The sequence below is a fragment of the Cornus florida genome, unplaced genomic scaffold, assembly GCF_030987335.1.
Source record: "Cornus florida cultivar Cherokee Brave unplaced genomic scaffold, ASM3098733v1 CherokeeBrave_3.0.0_Hap2_Chr01, whole genome shotgun sequence".
Lineage (NCBI taxonomy): Eukaryota > Viridiplantae > Streptophyta > Magnoliopsida > Cornales > Cornaceae > Cornus > Cornus florida.
The window spans coordinates 14842807-14861226 of record NW_026775571.1 but is presented as its reverse complement, the minus strand read 5'-3'; the positions used below and the strand labels follow the sequence as shown (position 1 = coordinate 14861226).

Below are 18420 nucleotides of genomic sequence, written 5' to 3'. Positions count from 1 at the left end.
CGGATGCTTTCATGGCTTGCATGGTAGTTACGCCTTTTATTATTCACAAGGTTTTGAAGTCACAACTTACGGATCAGCAGTGCATTGACAAAAATTGCAGAGATAACTTCTGGGCAGGTCCCATTTTACTATATTGGGGTTAATGGAGGTTTGAGGTACAAGGGACGGTTAGTGGTACCTTCTACTGACGATTTGAGGAAGGATATGATGACTGAGACTCATCATTCTGAGTTTTCTGTTGATCTAGGAGGCGACAAGATGTATCAGGATATGAAGCGGCAGTTTTGGTGGGCAGGTATGAAGAGCGACATTGCTCTTTTTGTTTCTCAGTGTAGTACTTGTCAGATGGTCAAGATTGATAATCAGAGGCTGCCAAGAGCTCTACAGCCACTACCGATACCGGAGTGGAAATGAGAGAGCATTTTTATGGATTTTGTGGAGGGATTGCCTATTTCTTTCAAGGATCACAATTTTATTTGGGTAATCGTGGACAGATTGACTAAATCAGCTCATTTCTTGCCTATTCGCATTGACTTCACTTCGGAGCAGTGTGAGACTTGACGAACCCATTTCTAATGTGTTTAGAAAATGGACTTTTAAATGCGAGAGGTCACTTCGCAAGGTCAAAATATGAATGTGGTTTCGGAAGCCTTTCTAATCAAATTTACATTTATAAAAACCACTACTACAACTAGTGAAGTATAGCGAGTAGGGATCGTCCACAGAGATTATACGTATTGGAATTTAACTTTGACAATAATGTATCAATTGATTGCAAAGAGAGAGATTGGTTGATTAAACTATAATGCAATGAAATTAAAATGCAAGTAAAGTACACTAGTGAGAGATAGGGATTTAAGAGATATGAAGAGAAGTCTTAGGGTGTTGGAATCACCACTAAGCTCATGTAATTAACCACTTGCTTTCCATTAACGGGGAATACATTGTTGTGAACAAAATGTGACTACCAATTGCAATATTAAGCATGGACCATCAAATTCATGTATAAATTGTCTACCTAACCGACAAATAAACTAAGTGTAGAACAACCCATCAATTCTAAGCATAACCCATCAAACTAGTCACAATTGTAGCACACATCAATCTAGAGAATCATGGAATTTGCAATAATAAGCCATAGAATATCAAAGCAAGCATAGATTGTCTATCTACCTACAAGTATGAATTAAATTGTAGAACAACCCACCAAGCATAAGAATAATCCATCAAATTAATTGACAAACCCATTCAATGAAAACCCATGCTTAGCCATCACTAAATCCTTAATTAATCACACATAGACATGCAACCAATATAAAGAATCTAGTGTAGAGATCAATTCCCAAATAATCACACATAAGACAACATGTAATTAAATAGAGAATCGATAGAAAGAATTAATCCATATGAATCATGTAAGAAATAATTCCTAATTTAATCACACATAGACATATAAATAAACTATACAATTAATATGAAGAATTAAACCATAGAAATCATAGAAATATACCAAGATTCATTAAATTCACAAGGCTAGAACACAAATCACAACAATATATATAAATCCCCAAAAATAGAAATACAAGGGTTTAGATTACACAAGACTTAAGGCTCATCCAAGCCCTAAGTGTAGATATAGCCAATCATGGAGGAGGTGAATGTGGTCATGAAACCCTCAAGGGCAAGTTCCAAACATGGCTTCTTCTTCTTCTTTAAAGCTCTGGAGAGAGAGAGAGTGAATGGATCTAGAGATGTGGTCTTAAGATGTGCCTCCACTTCCCTCTTTTCTTCTAACCCTAATCTCTAACTTTTCTAGAGAGAATATAAAATTACAATGTAAAAATAAAATGATGAAAAACTCTTTAACAAAATAGGTCACTTCCCTTTAAATAGAAGGTCATTTTTTTAACCACTAAGTCAGAAATATAGCCCAAAAATATCTATTCCGGCAACTTTTTGGTAGGTAGAAATCGGCGCTCGGGAATAAGACAGCTTGCTGCCAGCACATTTTCGATCGATCCAACTTTTCTTCGATCGATCAGAGTTTTTTCGATCGATCCAACTTTTGATCGATCTGGGTTTGATCGATCCAACTCTGATCGATCTCACTTTTCTCAGATCTATCAGACTTTTCTCAGATCTATCTAACTTGGCAGTTTTTCAGCATCAGCCTCCTTTTGCTCCAAATCAGCATCCTTTTGCTCCAAATCAGCATCCTTTTGCTCCAAATTCTCACAAAGACTTAGTTTGACTCCAAAAAGGCCTTAAGAAGCCATTTTTAGCTCGTTTTAACTTTATTGACCTAAAAAGGAAAATAACACGAAGTTAGTCTAAAACGGAAAAATAAGATAGATAAAAGTCCTAAAACACTTAAGCTTAAGGGGTTTAAAAGTGCACTTTTCAGCACTCATTACACCCCCAAACTTAAATATTGCTAGTCCATAGCAATGAACTACAAGGTAAAGGAATGAAATAAATAACTATACAACTATGAATCTAGAAAGCAATAAATGGATAATGCCACTTTCGTAGGGAACACGATTACATTTAGCACATGCAACAAGCCTTTTAAACCCCTAGGTTACCCCTAGTGGGCGAGTGAAGTCTCATGAGGGTTTCCAGAAATGATACCCACAAACATTAAGCTCATTCTTTCAAAAGAGCCACCAATATTGCAAACAAGTATTGGGAGAAAACTACCTCAAGTATGCAATTTTTCAAACATTTCACAGTAATCCCCTAAACTCTCAACACCAAGCAAGCAAGTATGGTCCTCCACACATCAAGAAAATGATCATGCAAATCAAAACAACACTAGAATCCTTTTTAAGTGGACCGGCATCAAATATGTTGTTATCTTAGCCAACTAAAGAAATGATCACATCATTACCTTCAAACTAGCACATAAATCTAGTACCGATTATCAAGACAAAGAGTGGACCTTTTATTAAAGTATTATTGTTCTAGGTGCGCTTATTCTTTTCATTCGATTTTTAATTTTTAATTTTATTTTTTTTAAATACTATCCTAAGGATCAAAGATGGAAGCATGGTGCAATGTGTTAATCTATTAAGCTTTCTAGCGATCCATGAGGTCGAGCGTTAGGTCAATGACTCCCAAACCAAACGGCTTTAGGGCACTAGGTGTTCAAACACCCCTAAGGACTTACAAGCTCAAATCAACTAGGCTACAAATCAAAACAACCTCTATCTAATCATTTCCCACTTCTCACCTTTTCGGAGAAGTCCTCACTTTTTTATTGCTTTTGCAACCTTTTTTTTTTTTTTTTTTTTTTTTTTTTAGCAAGTTCAATTATTAACCTAGAGTTTGGGCTCTCCACCATTCGGCGCGAGAAATTCAATGTTTGATGAGGCTAGAATCCCGGCTACTCAATGAAAATGGATTGTTATTCATTTTTGTCAAAATGAAAGTTTTCAATGCACTAGTAGCCCAATTGGGATATAACCAATTCAATAATCAACAATGCATGTACCCCACAAATGAATAGTGTGCGTCTGTGCTAGTGTAGAATTCTAGAGTGAATCTCAAAACAATCACAAAATCAGGATGATGTGGACCACAAATGCAAGCAAGATATCAATCAAAAAATTTACTCCTAAATGGCATTCACAAGGCATACAAGGAGTATTAGACTCTCAAGTCAAGCAATTTTGAAATTTAAGCAATATAGTCCTCTAAAGATCAAAATCATAGTTAACATCAATCTCAAATCTCAATCATATATTTAAAGATCAACTTAAATAGAATGCAAAACTTAAGCCGCACATTGTCCTCAATGTGCAATGAGAACAATGGAAAAGATGGAAAGAGTATACCGTGGTGGTGAAAGACATGAAGCTCGACAATGATCCACTATGAAAAGGGTCTCCCCCAAACTTGGAATCAACAACCTATTTGAATAACCACACTAGCAAACTCACATCAAATATCAAATGGGATAAAGATAACCAAATCATGCAATCTAAGGCAATATAGCATAAGATGAAAGAGAGATATGAGATCTACCCCAATATAAAATATGAAAGAAGCATGACTACACATAAGGGCACAATGGTGAAAATTTTTTATGTTTTTCTCTTTATGAAAGCAAGTATATACAAAATGAAAGAAAAATAAAGAATAAAATACATGAACAAAATGCAAAAAGAAAAATAAATAAGGCAAAATGTAATGAAAGAATATGTACAATGCAATAAATGAAAAATAAAAAGTAAGAAAGAATGCAAGAACAAAATAAGGAAAAATGAAAAATAAAAACTCTTTTTTTTCATTTTTTTTAATGACAAAACAAGTATGTACACACACACAATAAAATGCAAAGAAATAAAAATGCAATAAATGAAAATACCATGAAATAAAGAATGCAAATTTTTTTTTTATTTTTATTTTTTTTGAAAGTATGTACAATGAAATAAAATACAAGAAATATGCACAATGATTGCTAAGTTTAACGTCTCTAGTAAGACAGAATGCTACTTTGAAAAACCGTCTCTTTTTTTATTAATTTTTATTTATTTATTTTTTTTATTATTATTTATTTTATTTTATTTTATTTTATTATTATTATTATTTTGTGCTAAACAAATATGTACACAAACAAAAACAAAAATAAAAAGATAAGTAAATAAAAATGTAAGGAAATAAGGAATGCAAAGAAATAAAGAATACAAAAATTTTTTATTATTATTATTTTTAGAAGCTTCAGATCGATCGAACTTAGATCGATTTAATCTTCGATCGATCGAAAAGGTGGAATCCTGCAGACAACTTCGAACGATCAAACAGAGGGCTACTTTATGGGGTTAAAAAAAAAATTTCTAAGTGTTGGAACTAAAGATCGATCCAAAAACAAGTTGGATCGATCTTGGAACTTAAGATTGATCAGATAGGAACTTCGCACGAGGGACAGAGAGCTGTTTTATGCAAGAAATCTTCGCACGATTAAACAGAGAGGTGATTTGGATGCAGGGTGGAAGTTCGATCGATTAAACCTCTTTTGAGATCGATCGAACAAACACAAAATGCCTATTTTCAACATGAAAGTGCATGCAATCCTAAACCACAGTTCCTAGTAGTGTGTATGAACCCAAAACAAATATCTAGATGTCGCAAGAAATGAAATTAAAAATAGCAATTAGGGAGGAATAAAGTTAAAAACTCTACGAATACTAGTGTTTAACGCCTCTAGTAAGACGTTGGGTCAACTCACTAATCAAAAGAATCAAAAATCGGATATGAAACATCCTTATTGATCCTCTTTTCACTTTTCTCATTTAATGTCCCACTTATGACAATGAAATCATCCTCCAAAAGAATGACTTGAAAAGAAATAAAAGGGTTGATATTGTTCCTTTCATCCACGGTCTTGAAAACAAAATCAATCATGGTTGGTCTTGCCTCTTTGTTGTGTTCTTGAAACACTTTCAAAGGATCATTCACTTTGATAATTGGTGAGGCATTGTCTTTCAAAGACTCATTTGGAATATCAAGAAACACCTTCTCTTCATCTTTTTCCTCTTCCTTAAAAATCACCATCTCCTCACCTTCCAAGTTAGCTAAGGAGTCCATTAGAGAGTTCACTTCATTTTTGGAGCTTTCAAGGTCAAAACCACAATTTTTATACATTTCGAAAAGGCATGTCTCAAGAGGGTCATTGGAGATAATAAAAGGAAGGCCCTCTTCAGCAAGTTCTTCCTCCTCCTCTCCTACCTCTATAGTGGTCAACATCTCCTCACTTTCTAAAGTAGCAATGGTGGAGATAAAATCATAATCAAAACAAGGAAAGTCCTCATTAATCATATTATGCTCTATTAGATTAGCCACTAACTCATTTACCACTTCCTCCTCTATACAAGATAGAGTGCTAGGCATTAGCTCACTTGCTACTTATTCCTCTTCACTCTCATCATCCTCATTTATATACATTAAAGTTCTTGCCATTTTTTCATTTGCCTCTTCCTCTTCCTCTTGATGAGAAAGAGTACTTGCAATTTGCTCAACTTGAGCTTCTAACTTGTCTAACATTTGAGAATGAGAATTAATAAGTGGAGCTTGTGAAATATGCACATCAAGTAAAGCTAAAACTTTTTCTTCAAATCCAGGTGAATACCTAGAAGGTAGTGGAGTTGATTCATCATAAAATGGTGGGGGAGGGTAGTAGTCATAAGGAGGATCATAAAAGTGATTAAGTCCATGATAAGATGATGCATGTTGAAATGAATTGGACTCAACCTCATAAGGATCAAAATATGGTGGAGGGACATAAGGTGAGGGGAAATAATTTTCCCCAAACTTGGATTAAACAATGGTTTCCACATTCAAAATCCAAATGCAAGAAATAATGGCCTCCACACGGGCCAATGCTTGGACAAAAAATTTAAGCAATATAATTAGCCTCAACAAGGGCTATCACAAGCATGCAAAGAAGTGCACAATTAAAATACATGAGTTCCAAGAATTGTTCATAAAGGTCCTTAAGCAACTTCAAATTTTAATGTTAGCTTTAAGCTTCAATGATTGCTTCAAGTTCCAAAGTTCGCCTTCCTTATAGTCAAGTACCTAATTGACAAATAATATAAAGAATGAGAAACGAATATACAATGGAAAATAAAAATAAAAGCAATCTAATGAACATTATTGTTTTGTTTAATTCCAACAAAACCGTTAATCCTCGGCAACGGCGCCAAAATTTGACGAGCCCCTCTCTAATGCGTTTAGAAAACAGACTTTTTAATGCGAGAGGTCGCTTCGCAAGGTCAAAATATGAATGTGGTTTCGGAAGCCTTTCTAGACAAATTTACATTTATAAAAACCACTACTACAACTGATGAAGTATAGCGAGTAGGGATCATCCAAAGAGATTATACGTGTTGGAATTTAATTTTGACTCTAATATATCAATTGATTGCAAAGAGAGAGATTGGTTGATTAAACTAAGGTGCAATGAAATTAAAATGTAAGTAAAGTAAACTAGTGAGAGATATGGATTTTAGAGATATGAAGAGAAGTCTTAGGGTGTTGGAATCACCACTAAGCTCATGTAATTAACCACTTGCTTTCCATTAATGGGGAATACATTGTTGTGAACAAAATGCGACTACCAATTGCAATATTAAGCATGGACCATCAAATTCATGTATGAATTATCTACCTAACTGACAAATAAACTAAGTGTAGAACAACCCATCAATTCTAAGCATGACCGATTAAACTAGTCACAATTGTAGCACACATCAATTTAGAGAATCATGGAATTTGCAATAATAAGCCATAGAATATCAAAGCAAGCATAGATTGTCTACCTACCTATAAGCATAAATTAAATTGTAGAACAATTCATCAAGTATAAGAATAATCCATCAAATTAATTGACAAACCAATTCAATGAAAATCTATGCTTAGCCATCACTAAATCCTTAATTAATCACACATAGACATGCAACCAACATAGAGAATCTAGTGTATAGATCAATTCCTAAATAATCACACATAAGACAACATGAAATCAAATAGAGAATCAATAGAAAGAATTAATCCATATGAATCATGTAAGAAATAATTCCTAATTTAATCACACATAGACATGTAAATAAACTAGATAATTAATAGGAAGAATTAAACCATAGAAATCATAGAAATATACCAAGATTTATTAAATTCATAAGGCTAGAACACAAATCACAACAATATATATAAATCCCCAAAAATAGAAATACAAGGGTTTAGATTACACATGACTTAGGGCTCATCCAAGCCCTAAGTGTAGATCTAGCCAATCATGGAGGAGGTGGATGTGGTCATGAAACCCTCAAGGGCAAGCTCCAAATATGGCTCCATCTTCTTCTTCTTCTTCTTTGAAGCTCTAGAGAGAGTGTGTGTGTGAATGGATCTAGAGATGTGTTCTTGAGATGTGCCTCCACTTCTCTCTTTTCTTCTAACCCTAATCTCTAACTTTTCTAGAGAGAATATAAAATTATAATGTAAAAATAAAATGATGAAAAGCGCTTTTACAAAATAGGTCACTTCCCTTTAAATAGAAAGTCCTTTTCTTAGCTACTAAGTCAGAAATATAGCCTAAAAATATCTATTCTCGCAACTTTTTGGTAGGTAGAAATCAGGGTGCTCGGGAATAAGACAGCTCGCTGCCAGCACATTTTCGATTAATCCAACTTTTGTTCGATCGATTAGAGTTTTTTCGATTGATCCAACTTTGATCGATCTAGGTTCGATCGATCCAACTCTGATCGATCTCACTTTTCTCAGATCTATCAAACTTTTCTCAGATCTATCCAACTTGGCAGTTTTTCAGCATCAGCCTCCTTTTGCTCCAAATTCTCATAAAGACTTAGTTTGACTCCAAAAAGGCCTTAAGAAGCCATTTTTAGCTCGTTTTAACTTTATTGACCTAAAAAGGGAAATAACACAAAATTAGTCTAAAACGAAAAAATAAGATAGATAAAGGTCCTAGAACACTCAAGCTTAAGGGGTTTAAAAGTGCATTTTTCAGCGCTCATTAAGACTTTACATTTCAGAGATTATAAAGTTGCATAGAATTCCGTTGTCTATTATATCGGATAGGGATTTGATCTTTGTGCTAGGATTTTGGAAGAGTTTTTAGCGGGCTTTGGGTACAGAGTTACATCTTAGCACTACTTATCGTTTTCAGACTGATGGACAGATTGAGAAGGTGAATCAGATCATGGAGGATATGCTTAGGTCGTGTATTCTTGATTTCAAAGGCCACTGAGAGGATTATTTGCCGCTTGTGGAGTTTGCATATAACAATAGTTTCCAGAAGACTATTGGTATGGCACCATTTGAGGCATTGTACGACCGATCATGTTGATCACCTATTTGTTGGATGGAGGTTGGCGAGAGCAGATTCTTGGGTCCTGAGTTATTAAGGATACTTCTGATAAGATCACTTTTATTAGGGATTACCTGCGCACTACCCAGAGTAGGCAAAAGAGTTATGCCGATCGTGGCACTTGTGCTTTGGATTTTTAGGTTGATGATCGGGTTCTGCTCAAAGTGTCTCCTATGAAAGGAGTAATATGTTTTGGGAAAAAAGGGAAGTTGTCACCGCGGTTTTTCAGTCCATTCATGATTACAGATCGAGTTGGAGCTGTAGCTTATCGGTTGGCACTTCCGAATAATTTGGATCGTATACACAATGTGTTCCATGTTTCCATGTTGCAGAAATTTCTGCGAGATAAGGATCGGTATCAGCATATCGATACTGGGGAGATTGAGTTGCAGTCGGGCGCAACTTATTTGGAGCCACCGTGTCGTATTGTCTACCATTGGGATCAAATCCTTCGTAATAAGGTTATCCCTTTAGTGCGTGTTTAGTAGAGTCATCACAATGAGGCTGAGTCTACTTGGGAACGGGAGAATGTGATTCGCTCGCAGTTTCATGAAATATTGGAAGAATGTAAGAGTGAATTCCGAGGACGGAATTCTTTTGTTAGGGGGGAATAATGTAATACCCCTAATTTTAAAAGGATAGTCTCGGCATTTTTTTATTATTATTATTGTATGGCATTTTTATTCTGATTAATTGCTTAAATGTTGAATTATTTTTATTTTAGTGAGTTATTTGGTTAATTATTTTATTTTATTTAAATTATTTGCTTAATTGTTTTATTAAATTGTGTTTTGTGTACTTAATGATATGCTTATGTGGTAATTTAATTGAGTTATTTTTCTTTTATTATTAAATGCTTAGGTGGAATTTAATTGGTTGTTTTATTAAGTGTTTAATTAGGGTTTTGTATTTGTCTTTTAAGAAATCACATTGAGGGTTTTAGCTGACTTTTAATTAGCTTGGAATTAGGATTAGGGTTTTCATTGACATCTATAAGTATATGAGTTGTGTCTGCCTAAGGTTTTAAGACACACATTCAGTTTCGTTGACGTCTATAAGTATATAAGTTGTGTCTACCTAAGGTTTTAAGACACACATTCAGTTTCGAGAATAGAGAGAGTTTTGTGAGACTCAGGAGAAGCAAAGAGAGGAGAACAAGGGTTTAGCTTGGACTAAGGCTGAACCAAAGAAGGATTAAAAGGGGTTGTTCGTGTGTTAAACTAAGGAGGAAACAGAGGAGTTGGAGCAGTAGGAATTGCCAACAGTGTAGGAAGACGACGGTGTAAGTTTCAGACTGAGACTTAAAGGCAAGTTCTATTCCTAACTCTCTCCCTTTGACTTGTGTTCTTTACATGCCTAACACAACTCCATAAATAAATAAGTGTTAAATTAATCTGGTTTGCAAGTTAGGTTCAGTTAAAATAGTATGGGTTTACATGAATTGGTAATTGCTTATTTATAAATTTTCTTGCATAGTTCATGTTTTAATTGATGTCGATTAATGAATAAAGAATTTAATTGATTCTGGAACACAATGGGACCTAGTTCAGACATCTAAGAACCTTAGGAATGGAGGACAGAGGAATTAGAATTCGCCGGAGACGGAAACGATGGAGAATAACAAGAGTGGAGGTGGCTCAATCTTTAATGGAGGCTCAATCTTTAATGGAGGAGGCTTAATCTTTAAATAGAGGTGGCTCATTTGATATTTTTAATTTTTTTTAGCATTCGAGCGAGTTTCTGGCTACTGTAAATGGATTTTGAGGTTTCAGACTTCATTTAGGAACTGCTAGGGTAGGATTTGAATGGTTTAGAAGGACAAGTTAAAATCCAGAATGAGTAATAAGCTTTTTGTTGTTAGAAATTTAAACGATATGGAATTTCATAACAAACTATGCATACTGATCTTGATTATGGGCTTTTAAATTGCTTGTATTTGTTTTAGTAGTTTTCTGGCAATGATTATACAATTCTGATCATGTATTAGTGGTATAAAGCGAGCATGCTAAAATTTATATTTTTATTATGCTTGTTAGGTATTAATTGATGATTAAATTTTAGCCTTTATTGCATCAATTGTTGGACTGGTAATTTAAGCATGATAGTTTGCTTATGTTTATTATGCTTTCCCTGGAATTACTTAATAGGTACGTTTATTTATGTTTTGTCAAATATATGGATTTTGTGGATAAATTTGATATTTACATATACTGTCTGTATTGTCAAATATTGGATTATATGGAGTAGTATTAAATAAGCATGTTAGTTCATACATTTCTATTATGCTTACTATGGATTAGTTGATGTCTACATTTATTAACTGTATTATCAACTGCTGGATATTTGGATTGTATGCACCGGTATGGGACGGTGGCATACTAGGGACGGATTAGTTTCAAAATACTACATCCTACCTATATAGAATAAGGGAATGGATTATGAAATAAATCCTACTTATATTTAAGTCAGATCAGCTGAAATAAAGTTGAATGACTAATTGGATTACTTGCTATGGATATGTAAGTCTGTGCGGCTGAACAAGCTGAACGGCTTACTGGATTTCTTATGGATAGATATGATAGGACTTTAAATATATTTTTATCGTACCGCGATATGGGCTTGAGTCTCAGAGTCGACGGTTAGGGAGCGTATATACAGTAGGATACGTAACTGGCTATGCTGGTTGAGGTATACCCTGTTAGGCTTAGGTACTCATGCCCACTCAGGTGCGTTTTGCATGTTGCCTTCTATTCAGGTTGAGACCCTCTTCATAGTCCAGTGAGAGTCTCATAGTGTGGATATATATATGTACGGACTACACAACTATTGTTGAGTTGTTTAGGATGTACATGCGTATCGAGTCTCTACTTGGATTGTAGTAGGATAGAACTTGTTCGTGGGCCTGACCCAATTCTATTTTTCAGGTATTCACCAGTTCCAGTTTTAGACCTGATCGTGCTGAACAGAGACTATCACTCACTCTTACGACGACGTGGGACTTCTCTCCATGGTTTTATTATGGATGTTTTTTTAGTTATTTATATTTCAGTTTGGATTTTCGTATTAGGGGTCCAATGGATGGATTCCCAAGTTGTTTAACTGTTGGAGGTTATGGATTTTAAGTATTTAATTTTAAAGGATTCTATTTTAAATTTCTTCCAGCTATTAATTATTTATTTCATATTCAGTTTTGTAATCTGTGTTCATTTTAAATATTAATTGTTTGATATTTTCCTCATGTTCGGGCTTGGGCCTGATCAACTTGTGTCTCGGATCTGAGGGGTATCACATCAAGTCATTTCCACATTTTCACTTTTTGGATACTGTTCACATTTTGTCTTTTTCCCATTTGTCACTTTGTTGGCACAACCTCACTTTTTGTGTCCGGATTCGTGTCTACTTTTACATGCATTCATGGTATATGATTTCTTAGAAATGTGTATTTTTACTTTATTAGAAATGCATGTTATTAGTATACTTTCTTCCTTATGGGTATGGATGCATACTTCTTTGTAATTTTTCTTTCTTTTGGAGGTATTTGTGTAATTACTGTAAGTAATTATTTTTCGTCTTAGAGACCATTTTGCAATTTAATTTGGAAGATATTTTCAAAAAGGACCATTTTTTAATTTTTGAAAAAGTGTGACAAGTGTCATATTCTCATTGGTCCACTTGTTGACATTTATGTGGAGACACTTTGATGCCTTGAATGATGACATGTGGAGGGCGGAGATTCACCCAGTTGTTGACCTTGGATAGGTACACTTGTTGGCTTGGATGGTTAACAAGTGTAGGCTTAGGATTAAGCCTACAATGGATGCTTGGATGAGTGATAAATGTATGCTCTAAATTTAGTCTTACATTAGTGTGTGTGTGTGAGGTAGTGTAAGAGCACACAGTGAATGGAGGATTTCACCAAAATTAGTTTAGGGTTTTTATTTTAGTTTCATTTCATCTCTTTCCTCTCAAACCCTAACCTAGCCACCATTGAAGGAAAATCTTGGCTCAGAGCTTTAAGCTTCATTTTGGTCCTCTTCCACTCACCTTTGACTATAAAGCTTGGAATACAAAAGCTTTGCCTCACCTTCCTCATCATAACCCTAGAAAACCTCAAAACCAAAGTCAATCATTCCTATTATTCCTCAATAAAATAACACATTCACTTTCTCTAATTACAAAATTCTAAAGCAATATCGACACTTATCTTCAAGACACTACTCGAATTAAACGCCTATAAAAATATCCGAGTACATGACTCAGATCCCATCACTTAATCATCTTTAGACTATGATTCAAGACACATTTCCTAGTCATCACCACTAGTACTAAACATCAAAAACATAACCCCTATTCGGTAACTCATACCTCACATCCTACCAGTCAAAACCATTCTTAAAATAAACACTACAAAAACCAAAGACTCCACCTCCCTCCGTGGGAGTGAGTCAACCCCTTCCATCAGGACCTCAATCGATCAACTCTAGCAGCACAACAAACCGCTCATAAATCTGTCCGCCCACGGACGTGCACAACTCTTAGATAGAGAACAAGTCTTACGACGAACGACGTCCTTGCCAGAACTAGAACAAATGGAAAGGGTAATGAACCCTGCTCTCACAAGAGACTGATGACTCACACCTGAATGCACCCGACAACCTATCACACGCTACTCATCGTTTGTCCAACCATAGACACCCAATCTCACCTAAGATAAAGTGAACTTCCTACACACAAGGAAAGAACTAACTGAAAACACATACGGGACCATGAATACCAACGTAAGTGACATCGCCACCAACGGACCGTTCTACACAATTAACACAGAAACCTCGCACACTCTTCTCCGCAACACTATGCTAACCGTAACTAATCAGATAAGGGCACGAACGCCCATACGTACTAACACTAAGAACAATCATTGTACGTTGGACACTATGTTCCATTCTACCTAATACTCTCCCAATGTGAAACTCTATGAAATACAATGACACATAATCATCCGTTCCACCTCTACCCTTTGAAGGTGGCACTACCTCAAACACTATGCACATTAAACCCATGACCTTCGTCACAACAACCCACTGACTCTTTAAAAGAAAAAAGGATGCCTACTTGGCAATACCGCTTTCACTAGCCCTAAGGACTAAACTGTCCACAATCACCTTAATTGGCACACAATCCCATCACCTACTTGACAACATACAACAAACAACTCACAATCTCTACATCGCATTCGAATCACACCTTAAACCGTTCTACTCCTCAACACTTATCATCACACCATAACACCTTCACTACCACTCATTTAAGACAACGGTTCAAACCTATCATCCCATCAGACCATCTAACCACTACCAAGTGATTCTTCTTTCAATATCCTTAAGATACCATCACAACAATAGAATGAGCACCACTCTCAGTACTTCCCACAACGAACATTATTCACCATTTGAAAAGAACATTTATACGATAATGCCATGCCGATAAATCCTCAAAATAAAAATCCAAAATGCTCAACGCCCAACTGTCTCCTTAAAACCATCAACGATGTAATCAATCACCACTTTCTTCCCAGATACTGAGGTCACCCCAAAACTGACTTACTCTCCAATACAGGAACCTCAAGTACTAATACTCCCATAGTCATCCTTCCCAAAATAACTACACAACTCCAATTCCCTGGAAACAACGAACCTCCATTAATCAACCGCTCATTCAAAAGTGATACCAACCCGACATAAAACACACACATTACTCATGATACCCGACACCATAGTCAACAACCGGTTACAAGAAAATAAGAATTCTACGCGGCAACGATGCAGGAACAATCCCTAAGAAGGATAACAGACATCACACCAAATGGTCAACCACAAGTCATACCTATAACTGACCTATCCTACCAAACAAAAGGGTATACAACTCTTACACCACCAACACTATCATTTCCCAACCAATCATTACAATTTCCATCCAACACAATGGAATGTCCACATCGATTTCATCTGAGTTGTGTGTCTGCAACTCGCCCAGTGTGGTAGCCTTCTGGTGCCACCTGCACACGCTCACACACAGTCGCCCACAGGGCCACAAAACAAAGAAATTAAATAGAACAGGCCACCAAGCCGAAGAGGTTACTCCTTATTTTGGCTCGACACAATCTGTGACCAACACTCTATGGTCACAAAACAACATCACATTAAGCTTTTGCCTTCCTCACTGAAAATCAAAACAAAAGGTGCAACATACTCATCTCATCACCAACTCAAAGTCAACCTTAACTCTTACTCCCAAAACGGCAATCTAAGAGACAAACTCTCAACCTTAACATCAGTGAACTTCTAAACTTGTTTAACCCGTACAACATCTGAACCTTACAAGCCATACACTACATACCACCTCATGTCCTATGACATCTAATCAACTTTGCTTAACGAAAGGGTCCCATGACTCACACACCATACCATACTAACCCATCATCCCAAAGTTCTCACTACACCAAGGAAACACAACACAAACTCTCGCCCGTGCAAGAAAATGAGAACTTCCATCCCGAAAGACAACTAAGATCAACCCTATCACCGTTACCAGTCTTTAGGGAAAGGACTCCTAATGGAACCTTGTCATTTTAGTATGTTTTAAAATTTTAACCATGGAATTAATCTCATAAATATTGTCACTTATCATTAAATACTTAAGCATGCTTTAACTCAACAAATAATTAACACCTAAGCAGGTAAGCAAGTAAGCTATTAGGCATGCTTTTCAAAAAAATTAAACACTTAGCACATAAGCATATAAACATGCAATTCAACTTCTCATGCAATCCTAGGTAGGCTTCTACCCGTTATCCTAATAGTATTCGAACTATTGCTCTGATACCAAATTTGTAACAATCCTAAACTGATGCCAATTTAAAAAAAAAATTTGGCTTGACCTCTGCTAAAAAGGGTCCTAAACCAACTTGCTTAAATGCATAAAAAAAAAAAAAAAAACAATGACCTCTCTTGGACCTTCAGAATTTATCTAACCTTTCTGAGTTCATGGCAAAATGTACCACATTACACATATATAACCATTACTAATTTCTCAAAGACATAACATCAACCTCTCACTCAATTTAAGCATTTTCATAATCTCAATTTACATCCAAAAATAGTCAAGTATCTTAGTAATGTTACATGGCCGTAATTACAAAAAAATAAATACTTTTTTTTCCATAATTTGAGACTTTACAACGATTAGCTAAAACATAAAAGGTAACAAAATAGAACTCTAGTCCTCCTCATGCTTGAGAGGGATTGATATCCACTATTTCCTTTCCCGGCCCTAAAAAATGTTAAATAAAATGGGGTGAGCAAATTACTCTGCAGGTGGTGCCTAAGACACACCTCTTGTGACCCTGTGAATCCACACAATGAATAGAAATAAGGAATAGGGATCATACTATGTCGGAAAGGAATACAACATTAATTTCAATTTCATGATAAACAATGTCGTGCCATGATATACAATGCCATGTATGTCACTCCCTATACTTAAAATCACTTCCATTATTTACTTTTTAAACTGTTAATGTAACTCCCTTCGGTAAACTCTCAGCGACGAGAGAAGGATTGGCTACTGTCCCTGACCCTTGGTACCCCCGCGACGTCATTTGGGGCCAAATAGCTCAACCACGCTAGGGCGATCTCCTTAATTCCCTCTAGGCTACATTAACGCCATGGACCCTCGGTACTCCCTTGGCGTCGAGGTTTTCACAAATTTCTTTTCTCAAAAATTTTTTTTTTTTTCAAAACCCCTTTTCATTTCAAAACATTTCCCTTTCTTCATGCCCAATGACATGCATGTATATCTCATGCCTTCAATACTATAGAAATGGAAAAAAAATTATTATTTCACAGTTAACATGCTTCTTCATACAAGTTTCTAGCAAGTTAATAAGCATCATACGCATGAAGAATTAGCACATAAAGCATGCTCTTTCATACAATTCAATTAAATACACATACTCACATGCTTCATAAACATCATCAAGTTAATTAAGGAGGAATTCACACAGTTTAGAAAAATCAAACACAATAGGCATAGAGATTCACCACTTAAACATGCTTTTACATATCACATCAATTAATTCACATAATTGAATGCTTTAAATACACAATTAAGTCAATTAAAGGAATATTCAGCATAATTGAGCGTGCAATATAGCAAAACACATAGAAAATCTCACGAAGGAGTAAGAAGTTGTGGATTAAGAACTCCTACCTCTTAGGATGCAAAAACCCTCAAAATGGGTCTCAATTTTCGGGCTTCCTAGAGTGGCCAAAAACTGAAATTGCTGGTATGGATTTGAAGATTTCACTGTGCTCTTCGAATTGCCGCAAACGGCTCTTAAAAATACCAAAAGTTGAGAGAGAAATCTAGGATTGAAGTTTGAAGAAGAAAAAGAAAAGAAAAACAGAAGCTTGAGAGAGAGTGAGAGAAGCCCGCGGGAGAGAAGAGAGAAATGAGAGACCAACTAGTGTTTTGTTGGCCTTATGTTTGATATTGGTGGGTCCCACCATTTTCTTTTTATTTTCTTTTTTCTTTTCTTTTTAATTTACACCACATACATATATAAATACACATTAAATAATTCCACAACTTCATATAACACACTAAACAAAATAAATACGATGCAAATGGACCCAACTAAAATTTCCGTGAGCAACAATTCCGGTAGTGGGTCGTATACGGGACCGTCCGGCTCGAAAAACGAAAAAAATACAAGAATGATTACCCTTACATTTCAAAGAGTCCTGAACTCAATCAAATGTCCCAAACAACTCTAGGACATAACCGGCGCACTCCACAGTGTCCAGCACGCAAAACGACAAAGACGAGAATGCTGTGACAATCCGAATTTTTAAGTTTTTAAATTTAATTATCTTATAATTTTTAGTTGTCAAGATGTTATATTTATTTAAATTAGTGATTTACCTAATTGTAATATTAATGGATTAAATTGATTGTTTCGTTTTAATTAGAGACTTATTGAGATTGGGTCATTGATTATTGAATTGGAGAACAAAGAAATAAGAAAAAAGTTGAAATGGTTTTTTTGCACGAGTCCTACTGGTAATGATTTGATAGGCTTGTTTGGTTTCATTGTGTATATAATATATATATACACATAAAGCTTCAGGTGGGAAAAAGGAAGCTGCCAACCGAAATGAGGAAGAAATGAAGAGAAAATTGAATTTGACTTGTGCGGGTCCCACTGAAATGAATGTCTAAGGAAGTTTATTTGGTTTTTGCTACATTATGTATATAATGTGTATATGTATTTTGCATCGGAATGATGGGTTTGATTTTTAGTTTACTTGCATTTAGTTTGGTTGGATTTTGTATATATATATATATATAAATGTATGATGGTATTTGGTGGATGGAAATAGGCTACCGACAAAGGAAGATAATGAAAGAAAAGAAAAAGGGCAAAAAACGAAAGGAAAAGTGAGTGGGGGCGGGACCCACGAGTTGATTTTGTT

At 35.5% G+C, this 18420-nt stretch overlaps 1 long non-coding RNA gene across 1 annotated transcript; it reads right to left on the bottom strand.

Annotated features, from left to right (window-relative positions):
* Window positions 1-1534: 1534 nt before the first annotated feature.
* On the bottom strand, window positions 1535-17517 carry LOC132292821 (uncharacterized). The gene is made up of 3 exons (XR_009477561.1): window positions 17156-17517; window positions 3837-6579; window positions 1535-2302 (listed from the first exon to the last, which is right to left on the bottom strand). It is a non-coding gene; the product is annotated as an uncharacterized LOC132292821 (long non-coding RNA).
* Between the last annotated feature and the right edge of the window lie 903 nt (window positions 17518-18420).